Source organism: Equus przewalskii, chromosome 15 (genome assembly GCF_037783145.1).
Source record: "Equus przewalskii isolate Varuska chromosome 15, EquPr2, whole genome shotgun sequence".
In the NCBI taxonomy this organism is placed as follows: Eukaryota; Metazoa; Chordata; class Mammalia; order Perissodactyla; family Equidae; genus Equus; species Equus przewalskii.
The window spans coordinates 87580490-87600533 of NC_091845.1; the positions used below are offsets into that span (position 1 = coordinate 87580490).

The window sequence follows — 20044 nt, forward strand, 5'->3', positions numbered from 1 at the left end:
GAATACGCTGTGAGTCCCTGAGAGCCAGGCCCAGGGCTTTCACTGGAACTGGGCAGGAGAGACATTCTCTTTCTTCCAGATGTGGAGCTTCTGTTGCCGGAGGCCACCGTTAAAGAAATACCTGGCTGAGGGTGAAGCCAATGTAGTAAAGTAGAACCAAAACACAGAAAAAAAGCAGTCTTCCTAGGACTCTGTGGAGCACCTGGATCCAACACCACCTGAAACCAGTACATCTACTACTGAATCTTTCTGTACATGAGCCAGTAAATTCTCTTTCCTTTAGGCTGGTTTTGAATTTCTGTCCACTGTAACTGGGTCTTAATTCCTCTGAAGGTTTTCAGCCAATGCAGCCTTCTGACTCACTTTGTGTAGTTCTGGCTGCCTCCCTAGACCAACTTTCCAGTTTACTGCCCCCACTGACAGCTGAGCTTATTATGAAGCATGGAACAAACCCACCCGCTTTCTTAGATCTGTTGCAAGTTTGCCTTGTGTTTTGGACTACTTCCACACTCTGAAGCACAGGGTAAGGTCCGAATAAGTGGAGTCTCCCACTTCCCCACCGTTTCTGAAGACACTGGCTTTAACTACCTCCTTGCACAATCCCAATGCTGCTGCTGCTGCCAACAGTAATAATGAATAATAATAACAACAACTGCCATCTACTGAGTACCACTAGGGCGTTGTGTTTGGTAGGCTGTAGCCATCATTTAAAAAAATAAAATGGAATAGAATAAAGCAGATCAGAAAGGAATGGAATGGAAAGGTATAGAAAGGAAAACATCAGAATGTATCCAAGGTGGTAAGAATGAGCATTGGCTTGCGAAGTTTTCTTTCCATTTATATCGTGCGTCTGTGTGTGCATATGACTACTGATGGGCTTCAGAAGCCATATTTTTTTAATGTGGGTTGTGATGAAAACAATAACTGTCCAAAGTCACATAGCCAGTAAGTCACAGAGCCAGCCCTGAATCCAGGCATGTGGCTGCCAGCTGACTGTCTCAACCACATCCATTTATAGACAAGGAAACACGTTCAGAGAAGCCACACAATATGGTGAAATGAGGATGCCTACCTAACAGAATTGTGGGGGTTGAATCAGATAAGACAACTGTCGGGCACGTAGTAGAGCGTAATAAAAGTTAGTTAATATTAAACCATTTTGGAAGTTGTTTTTTCACGTAACATTATATTCTGAACAGATGTCCATTTGCTTAAATGCTCTTTTGCAACAGAATTTAAATGGTGCAATGTATGCTTTTGTTTATATTCGTAATGATTTCCTTGCTTACCCAATCTTACATTGTGAGACGTTTCGGTTGTTTCCATCTTTTTGCCATTTATGACAGCAATTAACAGTTTGAAGCACAATCTCCACTACGAATATTTCCATAGGAAAAGTTCTGAGAAGGAGAGCAGTGAAGTCAAAGGGTGTTTGCGTTGTAAACATCAGAAAGTTTAGACTGACTCATGCTTTCTCCTAGCACTTGCTCTGTCTGGCATCTGTAAAAATCAGGTGTTATTTGTCAGGAGCTTTCTAATAACTTAAAAGCCCATTTGTAGGGCAAGTGCTGCTGTGTGGTGAGACCAACCAAGTTGGATTTGCGCAAAATCCGTGGAAGCTTTCCCAACTCCTCCCCACCTCTCCTCACCTGCTCCCTCCCGTCCTAGACGGAACCTTGTCTTCGCAGTGTTCTCTCGGTTTCCTTGCCTCCATAACCAGTCCTGCCATCACTGGGTGCACTCCCCCACACCTTGCCAAGCCCATCTCCTGAATGCATAGGACCTGACAGGACCCTATGCTATTTCCCAAACATAATCATGCTGGGGTGCGAGAACATTGGTTGCTGAATCGCTTTAGTGGGCTCTGATAACTATTATCTGTACTCTGTGCTCTGGCCCATCCCCATTCGTCTTTTAACAGCATCCTCCTCCTTTCCCACTCCTTTCTTTTAGGGAACACCCTCTCAACTCCATGTCCTCATGAGGGCTTCCATCCCAGTAACTCATCCTTCCCCTGGCAGGGGTGGAAACAAGATCCAACCTGGACCCATAATAGTACCACATTTTTCTGGACACAGAAATTGCCCAAGGGACAGACATGGGACAAAGACGGGCCAATCAGAGTCTCTCCCAAGACTGACACACAGACTTTGAGACAAAGAGCATCTCTGCCCGTGGTTACTAACTTTTGACTAGGAGCCTGGTGCTGCCAGCAGCCACCTCCCGGCTGCAGAGGGGTGGCGTCAGCTCCAGAAGAGAAAGTGGCCAGAGAAGCAGAGACCAGGAGACAAACGGCATCGCTCTGCATCCCGCAGTGCCTCAAGTCAGTGCCACCAGTGGACTTCTGGGTTTAAAAAAATTTTTTTGGCTAAGGCAAGTTTAATTTTTTTTTTTTTTTTGAATCTTGAAAGACACAGCTATAAAATGAGTGGTATTAAGAACATAGATGGTGAGTTTAAAGGCAGGAGGCCTGCAGTACTGAAATGTTATCATATGGTAACAGGGCAGGAATTAGGTGGCGTTACAAAAGTACATAAATAACAGTAGCTGCAAGACAACGATCAGTGCAAAATACCACAGGACGGTTGTTTGTTTCTAAAGGTAACAGAAGAAATTTAAATGAAGAGGGCAGAGTGAGGAGACCCCTCAAGGTCTCCGTTCTTCCTCTAGACAGCTACGCATGCTCCACAAAATCCTCTCACTCTCTGGGGCTTCATTTCCTCGTCTAAAGTCTGTAAACCTCACGCAGTAAAGTCCCTGTGGTCTGATCTGCGTGTGTAGGAAATGTTTGCTGATTGGCTGGGGCGTGGGTTACTGCCTGTTGACGTGTGCAAGGGGGATAGTGTGCCAGAAGTGTGTGTGGGGGTCAGTCCCACGCAGACCACACGGTTCTTACACCTCGGGGGAGGGGCAGGAGAGAAGCGGAGGATGCAATCCCAAAGATCAGGCAATGCCTTAAAAAAGCGTCTCTGTGTGTCCCAAATAACCACTGTCTGGACAAGGGAGCTCTTCAGCTTGACACACAATTAATCCAGGCTGTGAGTGCCTGGACCTCGATCTGCCTCCGCCCGCTCTGAGTGTCTGGGCTCCTCTGAAACAACTCTCAGTGCAGAGGTCACAAACTGGTCGGCCGCAGACGGGTTTGGTTAGGACCACACATTGTCGGTCCACAAAATACTTAAAAAATTTCAGATTAGTTGCCAACGTTTAAAAGGTTGGGAGATTTTGCATAAAAGATCTGGATTTCTGCCTTCCTTGGAATCGGAAGCTCTCTGGCAGCGCTGAGCCCGCATCCCCACGTGGCAACGATAGACTAGAGCCGCGCAGCAGCTGCCCCTTCAGACGAGGCGTGCGTCCCCCGGGTTGTGTTCCACGGGCCTCTCCGGACTGTTCTGCACAGGTGGGTTACCTTTTGGCCTCTGCAGACTTGTTAGTCTGAGATCTTTGTCTTAAGGCCTGGTTGTGGACTTGCCCTCCCACGTTGCTTGTGCATTCAGTATGGTAACAATACAGCTCACCCGATACTGACCTGGACTCCACATGGCAAAAATGCTGTAAATTGTGGCTGAGAAGTAACTCCTCAGTCGAGAGCCGCTTCCCAGAAGGTCCAGCTGCAGAGTCAACTGAATACCTAATCCAGAGCATAAAACTGCAGAATATGGAAAATTCCCCTTTCTTCTTTACTATGGACTAAAGGATTTAATAAGACAAATATTTTTTTAATTGGCAAATTCTAATCCTGGACTCTGTAAGTGTTAGTAGAAAAGATCAACAGTCAAATAAAGGGATCAAAGGTCGAAAGGAAAGGAATTTTTCTAGGAATCATAATAAATATTCCCTAGGAAGCAGACTTATTCCAAGAAACCAAAATTTTTTAAAAAACCCTAATTCATAGTCTCTGTAAGATCAAAAGAACATTGTCGCTATTAAATGAGTACAGTCTGAGGTCAGGAAAAGTTTTAACAGATGGAAAACCAACTACCAAATTCTCTTTATCTGTTTTTAAAGTCAGGTTTATTGACGTATAATTTACACAGAGCACAATTCACCCTTTTTCTGTGTGCAGTCTCTGTGAGTTCTGACAAATGAATACAGTCATGTAACCCACCACAATCAAGATTTCAAACACTTCTGTCACCCCAGAGAGCTCCCACCAGCTCCTGTGTAGTCAGCCCCCTGCCCCACACGAAGATCTCGGAGACTGCTGATCTTTTACCTATCACTGAAGATTTGCCTTTCTACGGTATGTATCCTTTTGCATTTGGCTTCTTTCACTTAATATAATGATTTTGAGGTTCACCCACGTTGTTGCATGGATAAGTAATTTGCACTACAATTCGTTTATTCATTCACTGGTTGATGGAAATTTGGGTTCTTTGCAGTTTGGGGCTATTATGAATAAAGCTACTATAAACATTCACATACAGGTCTTGGCAGGAAAGTATGTTTCTATTTCTCTTGGTTAAATATTTAGGAATATTGCCAGGTCGTATGCTAAGTGTGTTTTTAACTTTATAAGAAACTGCCAAACTGATTTCCATCAGTAATTTATGAAGGTTTCAGTTGCTCTAAACCTTGTCAGCACTTGGTATTGTCAGTCTTTTTGATTTTAGCCATTCTAGTAGGTGTGTCGTGGTATCTCATTGTGGTTTTAATTTGCACTCCCTAATGATTAATGGTGTAGAACATCTTTTTATGTGCATATTTGCCATCTGCACATCTTTTCTGGTTAGGGGTCTGTTCATATCACTTGCTCATGTTTGTACTGAGTATCTCTACATATAAGTAATTTCTGTGTTCTAGATAAAAGTCCTTTATCAGAGGGGCTGGCCCCGTGGCCAAGTGGTTAAGTTCACGTGCTCCGCTGCAGGCGGCCCAGTGTTTCGTTGGTTCAAATCCTGGGCGTGGACATGGCACTGCTCATCAGACCACGCTGAGGCAGCATCCTACATGCCACAACTAGAAGGACCCACAACGAAGAATATACAACTATGTGCTAGGGGGCTTTGGGGAGAAAAAGGAAAAAAGTAAAAGTTAAAAAAAAAAAAGGCCTTTATCAGATATGTGTTTTGCAAATATGTATGGGTACAAGCAGATGGCAGAAAAACTTGTATAGATTCAAAAACAACCATCCAATTTTAAAACACACAGTCAGCAATGAAAAATCTATTAGATATTGCAGAAAACATAATCAGTGATTTAGAAGGTTATTCAAGAAACTCTCCCAGACCTTAGAGACCTGAAGCTTTGAAAAAAAGTAGGAAACTTGGATTTATAATTGAATAAGTAGAAGAAAATATCCCTGAACTCAGAAAACACGTCACTCTTGAAACTTAAAAGACACACCGAAGATTTGGAAAATTAAATTACTTTCAAAGATAAAGGAAAAAATTTCCGAGAGCACTCAGGTGGAAAACAACAGGTTACTTCACTAAAAGAAAAGACAATAGATTGGCCTCAGGTGTGTTTTGCACAACTCAAAATGCTAAAAAGACAAAAGAAAAGAAAAAGAAAAAAGAAGCATAGTTTACAGTCATGTTTTCCAAACACCGACTGGTTAGTCAGTCATGAAGTTAGTTTAGTAGATTGTAACCAGCATAATTTTTAAGGTAAATAGAACAGAATAGAATAGCAATATAAAAGAATCTAGCATTGTTCAAAGTAAGTAAATTTGGTGTGTGTATGTGCCACTGGGTGATGCATTTCTTACTTTGAATTACATTAGAAAATTCTTGTGCAAGAGAAGTACAGAATCAGTCAACCATATACAGTTTCTGAAAAAATACTCAGATGAATACTGTAATCAGCCAAGTGAAAAAGAAAAAAATGAGGGGCTGGCCCAGTGGCGAAGTGGTTAAATCCACATGCTCTGCTTCAGTGGCCCAGGGTTCGCAGGTTCCAATCCCGGGCACGGAGCTACACATGGCTCATCAAGCCACGCTGTGGCAGCATCCCACATAAAATAGAGGAAAGATGGGCTCAGATGTTAGCTCAGCCACAATCTTCCTCACACACACACAAAATATGTACATGAGGCTGAGATACTACTGAAGAGCACACAGTAAGCATTTGCATCAGGCAAGGTCAAGTTAGGAAGAACAAAAATTGTCAGGTTAATTTAACTCAGGCAGATTTAAACAGAAAATGAATCTATTGGAAGTATATTGGGTACTGTATTAGTTTTCTATTGCTGTATAACGAATTTAAACTTGGTGATTTAAAGCAGCTTTAATTCTCTCTCAGTTTCTGAGGGGCACAGCCCAGCTGGTTCTCGCGACCTCTCACCCGGCTGCCATCAAGGCGTCAGCCTGGCCTGTGGTCGTCCTAAGGCTCGACTGCGTGTGGATCCACTTCCGAGCCCCCTCGAGAGACTGAGGCAGGACTCAGATCACTGTGGGCCGTTGGAGTGAGCGCCTCGGTTCCCCGCGTGCTGTCGACCGGAGGCCACCCAGAGCTCCTTGCCACATGTGCTCGGAGGACTGGAACTGCTGTGGCAGAGCTGAGCACCGCACGCAGCCCCCGTGCAGCCAGCTGGGCAGCTCTGGACTCGGACGCCCTCCACGCCAGGACTCAGGAGCCATGTCTAAACAGTCATCAACGGTACACAAACATCGCAAAATTATGCAAGCAGTTCTTCAAAGAGAGCACATGAACGTGAAAATAATATGACGATAATCGCAAATAGCAATAACCTGATCTGAAGTAAAATGACAAGGTAAGAAAATAAGTCTAATAATGGATGTGGATTATTTGAAGCACACAGCTGACTAGTAAGCGTAGCCCTGTAGTTAAATGCACTGTCTTTATTACTGGCCCAGCCCGGTTCCAATCCCCGCTCTGCTCATAACAAGACTGTGAATTTAGACAATGCAGCCTCTCAGTGCCAAGATTTTCTTCATCTTCACAGTGACAGTGAATACCAGTGCTTGAGTCAGTCCCAGATTTGTAAAGAACAAAGGCATGAACCCCTGGGTGGCCTTCACAGCACCGACGGATACATTGTAAGTGCTCTTTAAAGGTTATGCATTCAAACATTCAAGGACGTTTAACAAGAGCAACAAAAACCTGTAAATCAATATTTCAAGGGAGACACAGTGGAGAATATTGGAGAATATTGGGTGTCAGTTTACATGATAAATGTAGCCCAAGTCTCACATTTCTAGGAAGGATCCTCTGACTCAGAACAACCCAAACAAACCTGAAACTATTAGAAGAAAGAACTTGTTTATTCTACAAGGGGGAGAATTAATAAGTAATTAGATATACGTACTTTTAAAATTTTTGCTATGGGAAATAAGCATAAACAACAACAAAAAGGAGAGTGATGTTATTGAGTCTCGTGTATCATCACCCAACTTCAGTACTTAACATTTTTTGGCAATCTTGTGTCATCCCTTCCATATACTTTCTTCTGGCTAATATATATATATATATATTTATTATTCATTTATTTATTTATTATTTATTTATTTTTGAGGAAGATTAGTCCTGAGCTAACATCTGCTGCCGATCCTCCTCTTTTTGCTGAGGAAGAGTGGCCCTGAGCTAACATCCGTGCCCATCTTCCTCCACTTTATATGTGGGACGCCTGCCACAGCATGGCTTGCCAAGGGTGCCACGTCCACACCTGGGATCTGAACCGGCGAACCCCAGGCTGCCGAATGGAACGTGGGCACTTAACCACTGCGCCACCAGCTGCCCCCCGGCTAATATATTTTAAAGTGTATTTCAAATAATATAAATGACATGATGATGCTAATAGCATTCAAAAATAATTTAAACTGTTTAATTAAAAAAAATTAAGGCCATTATTTAATATGTGTTTATTAAATATCTACTATGTGCCAGGCATCTAGGCAAATATACTATGGTAAAAATTCCAAACTCCATTAATGAATGTTTACGTACCAAATAATATAAAAATATGCAAAATAAAATTTGTGAGAAGTTGTAACAAATTGAAAAAAATCACAGCCTTAATCTCTCTCAACTTTCTACAGACCAAGCTAACAAATAAAATATACATTATATAATTTAAAAGCTTAATTAGTGTACGTATTGAGCTGTTTACCACATAGACATTATACATTCTTTTCAAAAATCCATGAAGCATTTACAAAATCTTGTAAAGAAAACCAAATAGTACAACTAGTAAAGGCAGATTCTTTGACTGCAATATAATAGAAATAAATATTTGTACAGGACAAAAACATAAATAAACAAGAGAGAAAAGTCCATCTATTAACTAAAAATAGAACGTAAGTAACTATCAAGTCACAGAAAGTGAAACACCTCCCACTGATCACCGAGTAATCTGAAAACAGCAGTAACACGTGAACCTGAGAACACAAAGTCCAAATGTGTGAGAAGTGCATCCAGCTGTACTTGGAACAAAATGTACCTCTTTAAATGCTTTCCTTATTCGACAAGAATCCAAGAACACCTGTTGCGGTTACCTGTTGATCGCCTCTTCTCTCCAAATCCACCCTTTTCGGCTGCTCTGGGAGAATGGACCTGGGCCCTTTAGACCTTGTCTGTTTACTGGCCGGCCCTGAGCTGCATGCAGGCTGCAGAGAGAGGCGCAGGGAGGGGGTAGCTTGCTGCTCAGGGGGTCGGGCTGGCAGGCTCTGCAGCGTCAGTGGACGGCTGGTTCAGCACCACCAGCAGCTTGCACCTTCTCCAGGGCTCAGCTCCTGCAGTGCACAGCAGCATGCAGCGCCCCTGCCCCGTGCACCCGCCTTGTCAGTTTGCAGAGAGCTCTTCCACCTCCTGCAGTGTGCAGCAGACAGCAGCCCTCAGACGCTTGCCCTAGGGCAGTTTTGCAGTCAAATTCCTCTGGTAGGGCCGCTCCCTGTGAACAGCTTTCCCTGGCACACTACAGGGCGGATCTCCACCAGGTGTCACCGGCACAGCGGTAGCCGCGGTCGACTGCTCGGCGCACGCCGCGCCCGGCGGCACGGTGACTGCTCGGCGGCCCGGCGGCACGGTGACTGCTCGGCGGCCCGGCGCGTACCGGCTGACTGCTCTCGGCGGTCCAGCGAGCCAGGCAGCTGGCTCTTCAACAAGATCAGGACCTCAGCATCTCAGCAAGCACCCCCCACCCCCACCCCCGAGGGTTCTTGCTTGGGTGCTCCAGCTCAACTCCGAGGGTGCTCTGCCACACCCGCGTTCTTCAGAGTTCTCTTTACTTCTGACTAGACAATCCCTGGTTACTTTAATCCTTTGTTGTGGTTAATAATCTTTTATATTAAACTTTCCCTGTTCAAATTATTATGTGGTTTCTCTCTCCTGACAGGATCCAAACTGATACAATGTGTGAACACATCATTCAATTCAAGAAATTAGAAAAAGAATGAAACAAAAAAAACAAAGAAGGAAAAAGAAGATTTTATTGAAGATAATAGCAGAAATTAATCAATTAGAAAAAAGGTCAGTAGACTTGATAAATAAATCGGGAAGCATTTGGGAAACAATGCAGATTTAAATAGATGGGATCATATGGCAGTTGAAATCAGGACTAGTGCACGAATGCAGAATATTAACAATGGGACAGGGAACACCCAACCTTAGGCACAGTGAAGAGAAGTCTAAGAATCTAGCGAAAAACAAAAGCAAAATCTGACTCAAGAAACGCCGTAAAACCCAAATGATGCATAATCCTGAAAGGAAGATAAAGGGCTACCCTCCAAAAACGCCCGGTTCAGGCAGTTTCACTGTTCACTTCTCCAGCTTTCGGAAAACAGGAAAGTCTTGTGCTATTTAAACCGTTTCAGGGGATGGAGAAAGAGGAAAAGCGTCCTCCTTGTTTGAAGACTTCCCCGGGACTCGTAGTGAGGCACAGACGGTAATTCCTGGTGAGGTGGGAAGACGACAGAGTTCACCTAAGTAAAGCAACCGGTTCCGTGAGTTACACACGGTAACAGGAAGGAGGGAAAGAAGGAGACGTTTGCTGAGGGCCCTGTTACTAGTGCCAAACACCTACCACAGGACATGCCCTCGGACCTAAGTGTCCCAGAAGAAAACACGGGTAATTGTCCTATAATCATAGAAAAGGATAGGCCTTTCCTAGTTGGACATAAAAGAAAATACTGAAACATTTTATTTTGATCTATATGGCAATGAGGACATAGTCAAAAAGACAACAAAGTGGAAAAATATTTGCAAAATATTTAATAGCAAAGGGCCATTTTTCTAGATATGCAAAGAGCTAGTATTCAGTAAGAAAAGGACCAACCACCCAACATAAAAATGCACAAAGAATATGAGCAATTAGTTCCTGAGATACGTACATGTTACATACACACACATACGCATGTAGAACTTTGACCAGGAAAATCTCCTCTTTTTCTTACTTAAATTCTATTTATCAAGCTCAAGAGGGCTCTCCAGTCTTCCCAGAGAACTCCTCCAGCATCCCTAACTTGACACTCAAAATTATTACCCCTCTGTTCACCTGGAAGTACTAAGAATTTCTTTGAACGAACAATATCTGTATATGAAACAGTTAATATTGCTCAAAGTGAACCCAACATCTTCTCAAAGTGAGAAGGCAACCTGCATCAAAGTCACCTGGATGCTTTATAAACTGCAATCCACGGGCCCTGCTGTAGACCACAGAATGGAATCTTCTGAGGACCAGAGGGCAGGCGGCCTGGGCGGGAGCCGCCCTTGAGTGCTCTGAGGGTGGTTCTTACTGACTTTGAGAATCCTGCCCCTGGGAACCGACAATACAGTGTCCGCCTTTGTTTTGTATAGACTTCACAGGGTGTTTTTCACTAGCACTCTCTAATTCCACGTCACACCCAATCTGGGTGATCATCAGGGCGAGTATTATTAGATATGGGAATAAAATTTAAGGAGATTTAGGGACTTGCTCAGAGACTCACCTAGAAATGGTGGAGCTCAGGTTTGATGGTCTTTTCACAACCACAAGCTCCATCTCCACCCCACTCATATAAACCCCCCAAATTCACATTTGTTCATGTTTGTACAACCAACTCATGCTGATTTTTCAGAACAAACCGATAACCAGAGGCAGAAAGAACAGAAGTGAAGGATGAAAGTGCCTCGGGGACTCCTGGCTCTGCGAGGAGGAGCTGGTTTCACAGATGTAGAAACTGAAGGCCAGAGAGGGGCAGGACCACACAGCTGTTCCTAAAAGAAGGCAGGGCTGGCTGCACACCATCTGTAATAGGAGGCAGCGACAGGATCAGAGAAACGCTGAGAAGATGCGAGAGCCAGCTTGTAAAGGAAGGGAGCCGCTGGCTGAAGTGCTCCGCTTGAGGCGAACACAAGTCCGGGAACACTGGCGCAGACGCTGGGGCAGGCGCAGCCGTAGTAGCAGAGCGAGGACCCCAGGCCAGAGACAAGGAGCCCGTGCCTCGTGGAGTCCTTGGTCTGGGGGATCGAGGGTTTCTGCAGCCCCTTCCTACCTAGGTGGTGAGAAGCCCCCGCTGCAGAAGAACCAGCTCTCTTGACCCACAGCCAGGCTGGCAAGCCCGGCGCACAGGCCCCATAGAGCTTCTGGGAGACCCAGCCCCAGACTTGCCCTCTGACCTCTAGGGCAGAAAGCCCTCTGAATGTGTCCCTGGCTTCGCAGTCCACCCTTCACCCCCAAACCCCTTTAGTGACTATGTACCTCTCCCCGTGGGTCCCCGTGACACCGGGGCCCTCAGGCGGAGCTGGCTGTCTGGATGGGAACTCTCCAGCGCTGGGATATCTCTGAATTGCTAGAAGAGTCTGACCACTGAAATGGCTGCTGATCTCCTGGGGAAACCATCACAAAACTCTGCGACAGCTGCGTGTTGGTGAGGTTTATCCGTGTCGTCGCCTGGAGATGCGTCTGCGTGTTTTCATTGCTGTGTAGAATTCCATGGTGCGAATACGCCAGGGCACGTTTTTAAATCCATTCCTCTGTGGGTGGCTCAGTGAGTAGTTTCCCGTTTCAGCATGTTACTAACATTGCTGCTGTGTGAGTGAATTTCTGTGGGGGTACCTGGGGGTGGAATTGCCGTGTATTCAGCTTTAGAAGATAATGCCAAGGAGGTGTCTACCCTGGAACGAGCAATTTACTCGCTCGCAGACGACCCATGAGAGCCTGTGGCTCAGGATCCTCACCACACACAGCACCATGGGACTTCAGCAGTTTCGCCAATGTGTTGACGGTGGTTTTAATGGTTGTTTCTCTCACGACGGAAGGACAGAGCTCTTTCCTATGACTCTGGCCATTAGGAGTTACTCTCATGTGAAGTGAGTGTTCAAGTATTTTGGCAGTTTTTCTAATTGATTGGAAGGGGTTCTTTACACGTTTTACAGACTAGTCCTTTGTGTTGTGTGTGTCACATTCTGTTCCTCGTATTTTCATTCTTTATGGTATCTTTTAATTAATTATCTTTAAAAAATATATTTGTAATGAAACTTTTACTCCTCAAGAAATAGACAATTTGTTCTTTCATTTTGAGAGACTAGAATAAGTGATTGGGAGGAAAGAGATTAGAGAGGATTACACATTCCATCCCTTCTTTTTCTGTGATGTTTGAGTCTTTATAATGATCACATATTCCTTCATTCAACAGACTTTTATTCCTCACCGAAAATGTGCCCAGAACTTCTGTGGGTCCTGAGGATCCATCACTGAACAAAGGAGGCAAGTCTCCTGCCCGATGGAATTTACAAGGTGGGATCCAATATTGCTCTTATTTTAAAAAAGGATCTAAAAGGCTCTTGTTTAGCTTCTATCAGACTTTCATCTTGAGCTTTCGCATACCTATATAGAAAAACAACATGGCACAGAGCTCAGAGCAAACATTTAAGAAGATAAGCAAAACCTTTTTGCCAAGGATTGCTATGGATTTGTCACTGATTTTGGCAGCAAATTTTCTAGAAAGTATGCTGAAATGTCAGATCCTGGTCCTCTCAGCTGGATGCGGATTATACGAAACCCTATAAAGAAGTGTATTTAAAGCACCTTATTGTAATGAGCCACCTTGAACTAAAGACACAGGCAGTTTAAAGATGAGTCAGATTCTCCATACTCACTTTATTTACATTTTTATTTCGAGTCAGTAACACACACACGTAGTAAAATAAATCAGTGGGTACGGGTGCACCTCCCTGCCCTCGGGGCCCGCCCCCTCTAGTACTCTGCCCGTGTGGCCACAGTGAGAGGGTCTCGTGTGTCCTCCAGATGTGTCATCATGTGCTGCGAACACAGAGGATTACGTGTGCATTCTATGTTTTAGGTATTTTGTGCTGCTGGGTTAGGTTAACAAGCAGGGGCTGCAGACTGGGAATGAGGGGCTGTGATCGGATTGAAGACCAAGTGGCAGCCTCTCCCAAGCTCAGAACCGGGCAGGTGAAGCGGGAAGGGCTGCGGGCGGGCTCTCCAGGCTGGTGCAGGCGGCCCAGGATTGTTGGCTGCTGCATGGGGCCGTGGTGCCCTTTCGTGGGTCCCACGCTCCTCCCCTTCCACTTCAGTCCAACCTTTGCAGTGCACATTTGTGTAGAGGGCTTCACACCGCCCCCCTTAAACGTAAAATGACTGTTGATGTCAGCCCACTTCCACTTCCTCTCAGATATCTGGGCAGCGTGTGGCCCCTGCACGCTCAGACCCTTGCTTTGCCCGTCAGCTAGTTAGCTTTCCCGGGTGCAACCCTGGGGTGGTTTCTCGTCCCCTTCTGTGAGCGCCTTCCCTACCTGCAGCTGTGGTCCCCATGCTCAGGCTCCCTTGTAGGACCAATAGCAGTGCCCCGGGAAAGGTGTTTTAGATCCATATAATCAGCAGCTTTGGGGGGGGGGGGTGGGTCAAGTTAATATGTGTGATGCATATCTTATAAATATTCCTCTGGTTTGCACTACAAAAGTCTCTCCAAAATAGGGTTGCCAGATTTAACAAATAAAAATACAGGATGCCCAATTAAATGTGAATTTCAGATAAACAACAAATAAATTTTTAGTATAGTATGTCTGATGCAATCTTTAATCTGTATTTAATAGGCCAACCGTATTCCAAAACAAGCTGAACAGTTTAGTTAAACAATCCTTCTAATCTGCATGTCTTTGCCCAGAAAACAAAGTTCTAGTCCTCCTTTCAATGACGGTGGCCCATGCACAGCAAAACACCCCACCAATTCCAAAAGGGGCATTCTGAGCATCCTGGGCCAGCGCGCAGGAAGCATTTCAAAGTGGTTGCTAGGTGGCAGGTCTCAACTCTGGAAGGCATTTTTCAAATTCTGCTGGTACCGCGTGGTGAGAGGAGCTTGGTAATGAGCCCAGTCGGGTATGGTTTACAGAGTTTCACTCTGCTACCATTTCTTCTTCCAGTTTAAAATCTGTGGCAAAAGTGAGTTTAAGGAACACTTCTAAAAAGACTTGTCTTTTGAGCCAAATGCCAGAATGTCTAGGTAAACACAGAATTTAGTAATCACCAGCACAATCTATGTCAGCTGTTTTCCCCGCTGAATTTTTGAGATAGCGCAGACTGGATTTCTTCCAGACAAATTGGGGCAGGAGAAAACTTGAAAAGTCTCAATCAGTTTAAGTGTCCCCACATGATTCCTGATACAGTTTTACCTGGAAAATCAAGTGCACACGACAGAATTTTTTAATCTCGAGTTCTTTTGTAAATACCAACAAGAGGAACAGTGTGTCCTATTCAGATACCTTTGTTCAAATTACTTAACAGGCTTCGTGAAACAAGTGTTGAGATTCTGCATACCGTCTTGATAATCCAGAGAAAAAGCGGGATCCAGGAAAGGGCAGAAAAGAGGGAAATAGACACTGTGAAACTACCCCTAAAGGAGACTCGTGGTAGCAATGACGGTACCCTCAACCCATTTCTCCAAAAAGGAGCAGAACTCTGCTCACAGCACGGTCCCCACATTACATCATGAAGATTGTGTTAAGAGTGGATTCCAGATTCCACGTAATGGAATTAGACCATACCTGCATCTTTGTGCTGTAAAATGTTCTCTTTTACCCTCTCACTGTCCCAGGCATCGAGAAATGGGGACAAAGCAAAGAATTATGGAAATTTAGAGCTGGAAGGAAACTTTTGTTCTTATTGGTGCTCAGATCTTACAAAGAAATAATTTAAATGTTTATCAACAGGAAATTTGCTAATAATTTACATAATATTGGGTGGAACCATATGAAATTGTTGGTATTTGGCTGCTTCTGACTTAAAAAAATGTCAATTCTATTCATCCTACCTAATGCTTTGCAGACATTGAAAAGCAGACCGTGCACGGGGCCAGCCTTGTGGCGTAGTGGTTAGGTTCTCTTGCTCCACTTCAGTGGCCCAGGATTTGTGGGTTTGGATCCTGGACATGGACCTACACATCACTTATCAGCCGTGCTACAGTGGCATCCCACATACAAAATAGAGCAAGATTGGTACAGATGTTAGCTCAGGGACAATCTTCCTCGTTAGAAAAACAAAAAGTACATGGTGGTTCTCTGAGCGTTGAAATGGACAGATATCCAAGCGTGAGGACAGAATGCCATTACAGGATATAGTGTGCCCTCACGTGTCTGTGTATATGGGGATACACACCCACGCTTGTTCATGTCCCACCACAAATCTGAAAATCTACGGAATACAACAGACTGTTAACAGTGGAGGAAACTAGAGACAAGAGCAGGAGGTATTTTGTACTTCTGTACAATCCCAATTTTTACCAGCCAAAAAAAAGCCAAACCACCGAGGAAACTGCTGGACTGTTTGAAGAGATCAAGGGCGCGTCCAAGCCGTGCAGGCACCGCAGACGAGAAGCCACCGAGGAAAGCAGGGGCTCAACGCCTGTCCCATCCCCACAGTTCAAGAACAGCAGCGAGAGTGGGGCCTGGGCCTGGCCAGCTCGGCTGTCGCACTCCGCCCTGACCTCGAGGTTTACCTGGATCTTAATCACTCTGGTTAATCGGAGAACTTCCCCTCAAAACCTGGTGCCCTGCGGGCCCATGAGTCAGATGGGAATATTCTCAGAAGCTGCGGATTAGCAGACTGATGCTGCCCGCAAGGAGGGAGCCCCGTCCTCCGAGTCTTCCTACCGTCGCCTTGGGTCCCTCAGGAAGAGGCCTCTGAGCCGTTTTCAGCAAGTTCGAACCTTCTCTCATTAAAAGCTCTTTTTTCTTTACCCTAGAGTTGGAAATAGCAGAATTTTATCCTAATTATTTGCTGTTCCAGATAAAGGGGAAGTTAATTAGAAACCAGTTTTTGTACAATTTTCTGTCCAGGTCTCCCGGCTCCCCACTTCCGTGTTGCACCCTCCCCCCCACCATTACACCAGCACCATCCAGACTGTTCCAGTCTGTCCCAGTGCTTCCCAACCTGTGCTGAGGGGGACCAACAGCTTCATTTTGCAGCTGAGGAAACTGTTCTCAGAGACTAAGCGACTTGTCCTCCTTCCCACCGTAAGGAGGTGGCAGCCACCAACCGAACCCCAGCTCCTGACCGCCCGCCAAGTGTCCCTGGTCTTGAAGTAAAGCTGCTAATTTCTCCCTTTCCCGCCAGCGGCTGCCCTGTTTTTCTCCTCCCTTTTACTATCAAGACGCCCACACTTGCAGCTAAGTGCTGTGCTCGGTTTCCACACTGACGGCGTGCCCCGGAAGCCTGCACGTTGGATCCCAGGCCCCGACCTCCGTTGGATCCCAGGCCCACGCAGACTGACGTGCTCGTTGAAGAGCACTAAGTGAGTGACATTGTTAGAGTTCAAGCCATCAAAGACGGTCTTTCCTGACTGTTGGCCGGACCACGGATGGCAAAGATCACATCGACTTTTTTTGCCATGAGATCTACAGCTGGCCCAGGGCCTGGCACCAACCAGGAGCCAAACAAATTTCAGTGGACGAACGGGGCAGCTGACCTCACTTTCTTCTCAGAAACGCTTCCTTTCTAAGGCTTTTGTGGTTCTCTTCCTAGCTGGTTGACTTGTTCTGCCTCCTCTCTGGATGGTAACTCTGGGCTTTTTCATCAACTGATCAGTCTATTCATTGCTGAAGCATGACAGGAGATAGAGAGAGAAGCAGTCTGACCCTGAGGTGCCTGCATTTTATTTGCACAAAATATAAGTGAATAATGGAGTCACAGACCACATGGCAATAGTGTATAGTTATGAGCCAGACTGAAGCCGTATTGCACGGATTATTAACCTCTCTGCTGTAGTTTCCTCTTCTGGGGAATGGAGATGCTAGTAGTTCCCCCCTCATAGGTTGTTGTGAAAATACGCTTGAAGCACTTCAAGGAGGGTCTGGAATATGGAAAGTGCTCAAAAAATGTTTTTAAAACCACAGGATAATCTATAAATCATTATTATAATTGCTGCAGAAAGTCTCCTTTTAAGAAGTGTTTTTTTTTCCCAGAGAAAACTAATCGATTCTCAAAACCCCTTTTTCAAGTATTCTTTCCAGATAGCTCTTTGTCATTTTGACTTACCGCTTCATTGTACCAGGAATCATGGGGATGCTAAGCCTGTCCAGGATGTCTAAGATCTGAGAAAGGGAGAATTGAGGAAGCTAGCTAACAGTCAGCACCAACTGGCCGTCAGGCATGTGAGTGGCTGGCTGTGTCCTGCGGTCCAGCCTGCCCCACGGCTGGCTGCAGCAATGGGGGGCAGCCCAGGGAGACCCTCAGAAGAACCACAGGATGGTGAGAAACAACAGATGAAAACGTTGCTATTTACGCCCCTAAGTGTTGGGGGGGTTGTTTCACAGCAGAGCATGGCTGGAACACCACTTCATTCTGCTGTCCAGAGGCGGCCATGCTGACATTTTGAATATTCCAAATCTAGGTATTGGGTTTATACCTATAGCTATTTGCATTTTTATTTTTTTTTAAGATTTTATTTTTTTCCTTTTTCTCCCCAAAGCCCCCCGGTACATAGTTGTATATTCTTCATTGTGGGTTCTTCTAGTTGTGGCATGTGGGATGCTGCCTCAGCGTGGTTTGATGAGCAGCACCATGTCCGCGCCCAGGATTCAAACCAACGAAACACTGGGCCGCCAAAGCGGAGCACGCGAACTTAACCACTGGGCCACCGGGCCAGCCCCTAACTGTTTGCATTTTTAAAACTCAATAATGTCTGCATAATGTCTTTAAAAGTAGCTATTTCCCCCCACTTAACATATTTTGAATTTTTGTCTGAATAGTTACACATCCACACTATTGTTTTTGGTCGCACCGCACATCATGATTCAGTAACGAGTCCTGTACCGATCGACATTTAGTCTGCTTCTGATTTTTTTTGCCACGGTAAGAAATGCTTTGAAGAACATCCCTGAACATACTTTTGCCCACATAGCAAGGATTATTTCCTGCATGTGGAGTTCCTAGGTCAAAGATTGGCCTGTCTTCAAGGTTTGATTAAGTATCATGTAATGGCTCTCCAGAAGGTTCTACCAATTTACATACTTCCTGTGAATGAGTCAGAACTCCCTTTTGCTGGCACTTTTACCGATAGTGGGGTGCTTCATGTGTTTTTTTAAATCTTTGTTGATATAATGGATCAAAAACCATGATCTCGTTACTGTTTTAATTTTGTTTTTACTATTGAGGCTGAGTATATTTTTATGTATAGTGGGTACTTGTGTCTTCTCTAAACTGTGTATTCTCACTCTTTGCTCATTTTCCATAGTTATCTTTTTCATACTGAGTTGTTAATGATATAGATATTAACGCTTTGCCTGTTATGTGCATATTTAAATGTTTTTCTCTAATTTTCCTCTAAGAGAAGATTTCCCTCAGATTTTATGGGTTTAGTTGGATTTTTTTAACACATAAACAAACCTATTTGGTTTTATTTAGTTTTATTTCTGAGACTCGTGTTGTCAGATTTGTTTTAAAGGATGGAAAAACTTAAATACTTTCAGACAGTGTCGGATGCCACCCAGGTAAAACCCAGACCCTCAGTTTATGCCACAAGGCACAGTCTATTCTCACCATATTTAGCCAGATTAACCTCCCACCAGTTCTCAATGCACACTCTCTGTTCTTGTGAGTTTAGTTTCTGGCACGGAGCTCGTCGGCTCTGGACTCTGACAGACTCGAGTCAGGATTCTGACTCAACAGCTGAACAACCGTCTATAAAGAGCTTTTTGAGTGGAGACAGGAGTGATGTGAGATTAAATTATGTGTAATGAATAACAGTGCTTGACATAGCGTTGGCACTTCGCAGGCATCGGTTCTCCAGCCGTGCCCCTTGGTTTAGGCAGTGAGGCTGCTCTCGGAGACTCTGTTCTCCTCGTCTCCACCTCATGATATTTCACCTGCTCTCTGGCCCACTCCTAGCCAGGGTTCTTCACAAAGCCTCTCACAGAACAAGGAGCTTAGCATGCATCTTACTCAGCCTAGCTGCCTTATATAATTATCTTAATATTTCAGATGTAGTAAATCAGCCAGGTCATAAGCCTCAGGAAGGCCTGGTCCAGTGCTTTGCACTTAAAAGCATCTAATGAGTATTTGTGGAATATATAAATAAATGAATAAAGAGTGTGTGAGATGTACCTGCAAGGTAATAATACTAGCTAACAAGTTGCACTTAAAAATTAGCCTAATTATTATGTCACACACATAATTGGCGATCAAGGCAAACTTGTCTAGAAAATGTGGCAATAATTGGTATGCCTGCCTCTGGTATCCTGCCTTATACCATTGAATATTTCAATAGTTCAATATATCATTGGGGGAAATGAGTGAAGGCGGTTAAAAGGTGTAAACTTCCAGTTACTGGATAAATAAGTCATGAGGATGTAATGTACAGTATGGTGACTATAGTTAACAATACTGCATTGTATACTTGAAATTACTGAGAGAGCAGATCATAAAAGTTCTCATCACAAGGAAAAAAATTGTAACTATGTGAGGTGATGGGTGTTAACTAAACTTATTCTGCTGATCATTTCACAGTATACACGAATATCAAACCATTATGATATACATCTTAAACTAATACAATGTTATATGTCAATTATATCTCATAAAACTGGAAAAAATTAAAATTTTTAAAAATTAAAAAAATATAATAAATATACCATTGCACTATACCAGTGA

At 44.4% G+C, this 20044-nt stretch overlaps 1 long non-coding RNA gene across 4 annotated transcripts; it reads left to right on the forward strand.

Annotated features, from left to right (window-relative positions):
• The first annotated feature begins 2849 nt into the window (after positions 1-2849).
• LOC139076253 (uncharacterized) lies at positions 2850-20035 on the forward strand. Of its 4 annotated transcripts, XR_011527666.1 has the most exons (6): positions 3039-3400; positions 4144-4243; positions 6244-6715; positions 9296-9429; positions 12576-12676; positions 14684-20035. It is a non-coding gene; the product is annotated as an uncharacterized lncRNA (long non-coding RNA). The 4 variants fall into 4 exon arrangements; XR_011527663.1 differs by lacking the exon at positions 14684-20035 and having other exon boundaries at positions 2924-3400; positions 4067-4243; positions 12576-13963; XR_011527664.1 differs by lacking the exon at positions 3039-3400 and having other exon boundaries at positions 3929-4243.
• The last annotated feature ends 9 nt before the right edge of the window (positions 20036-20044 follow it).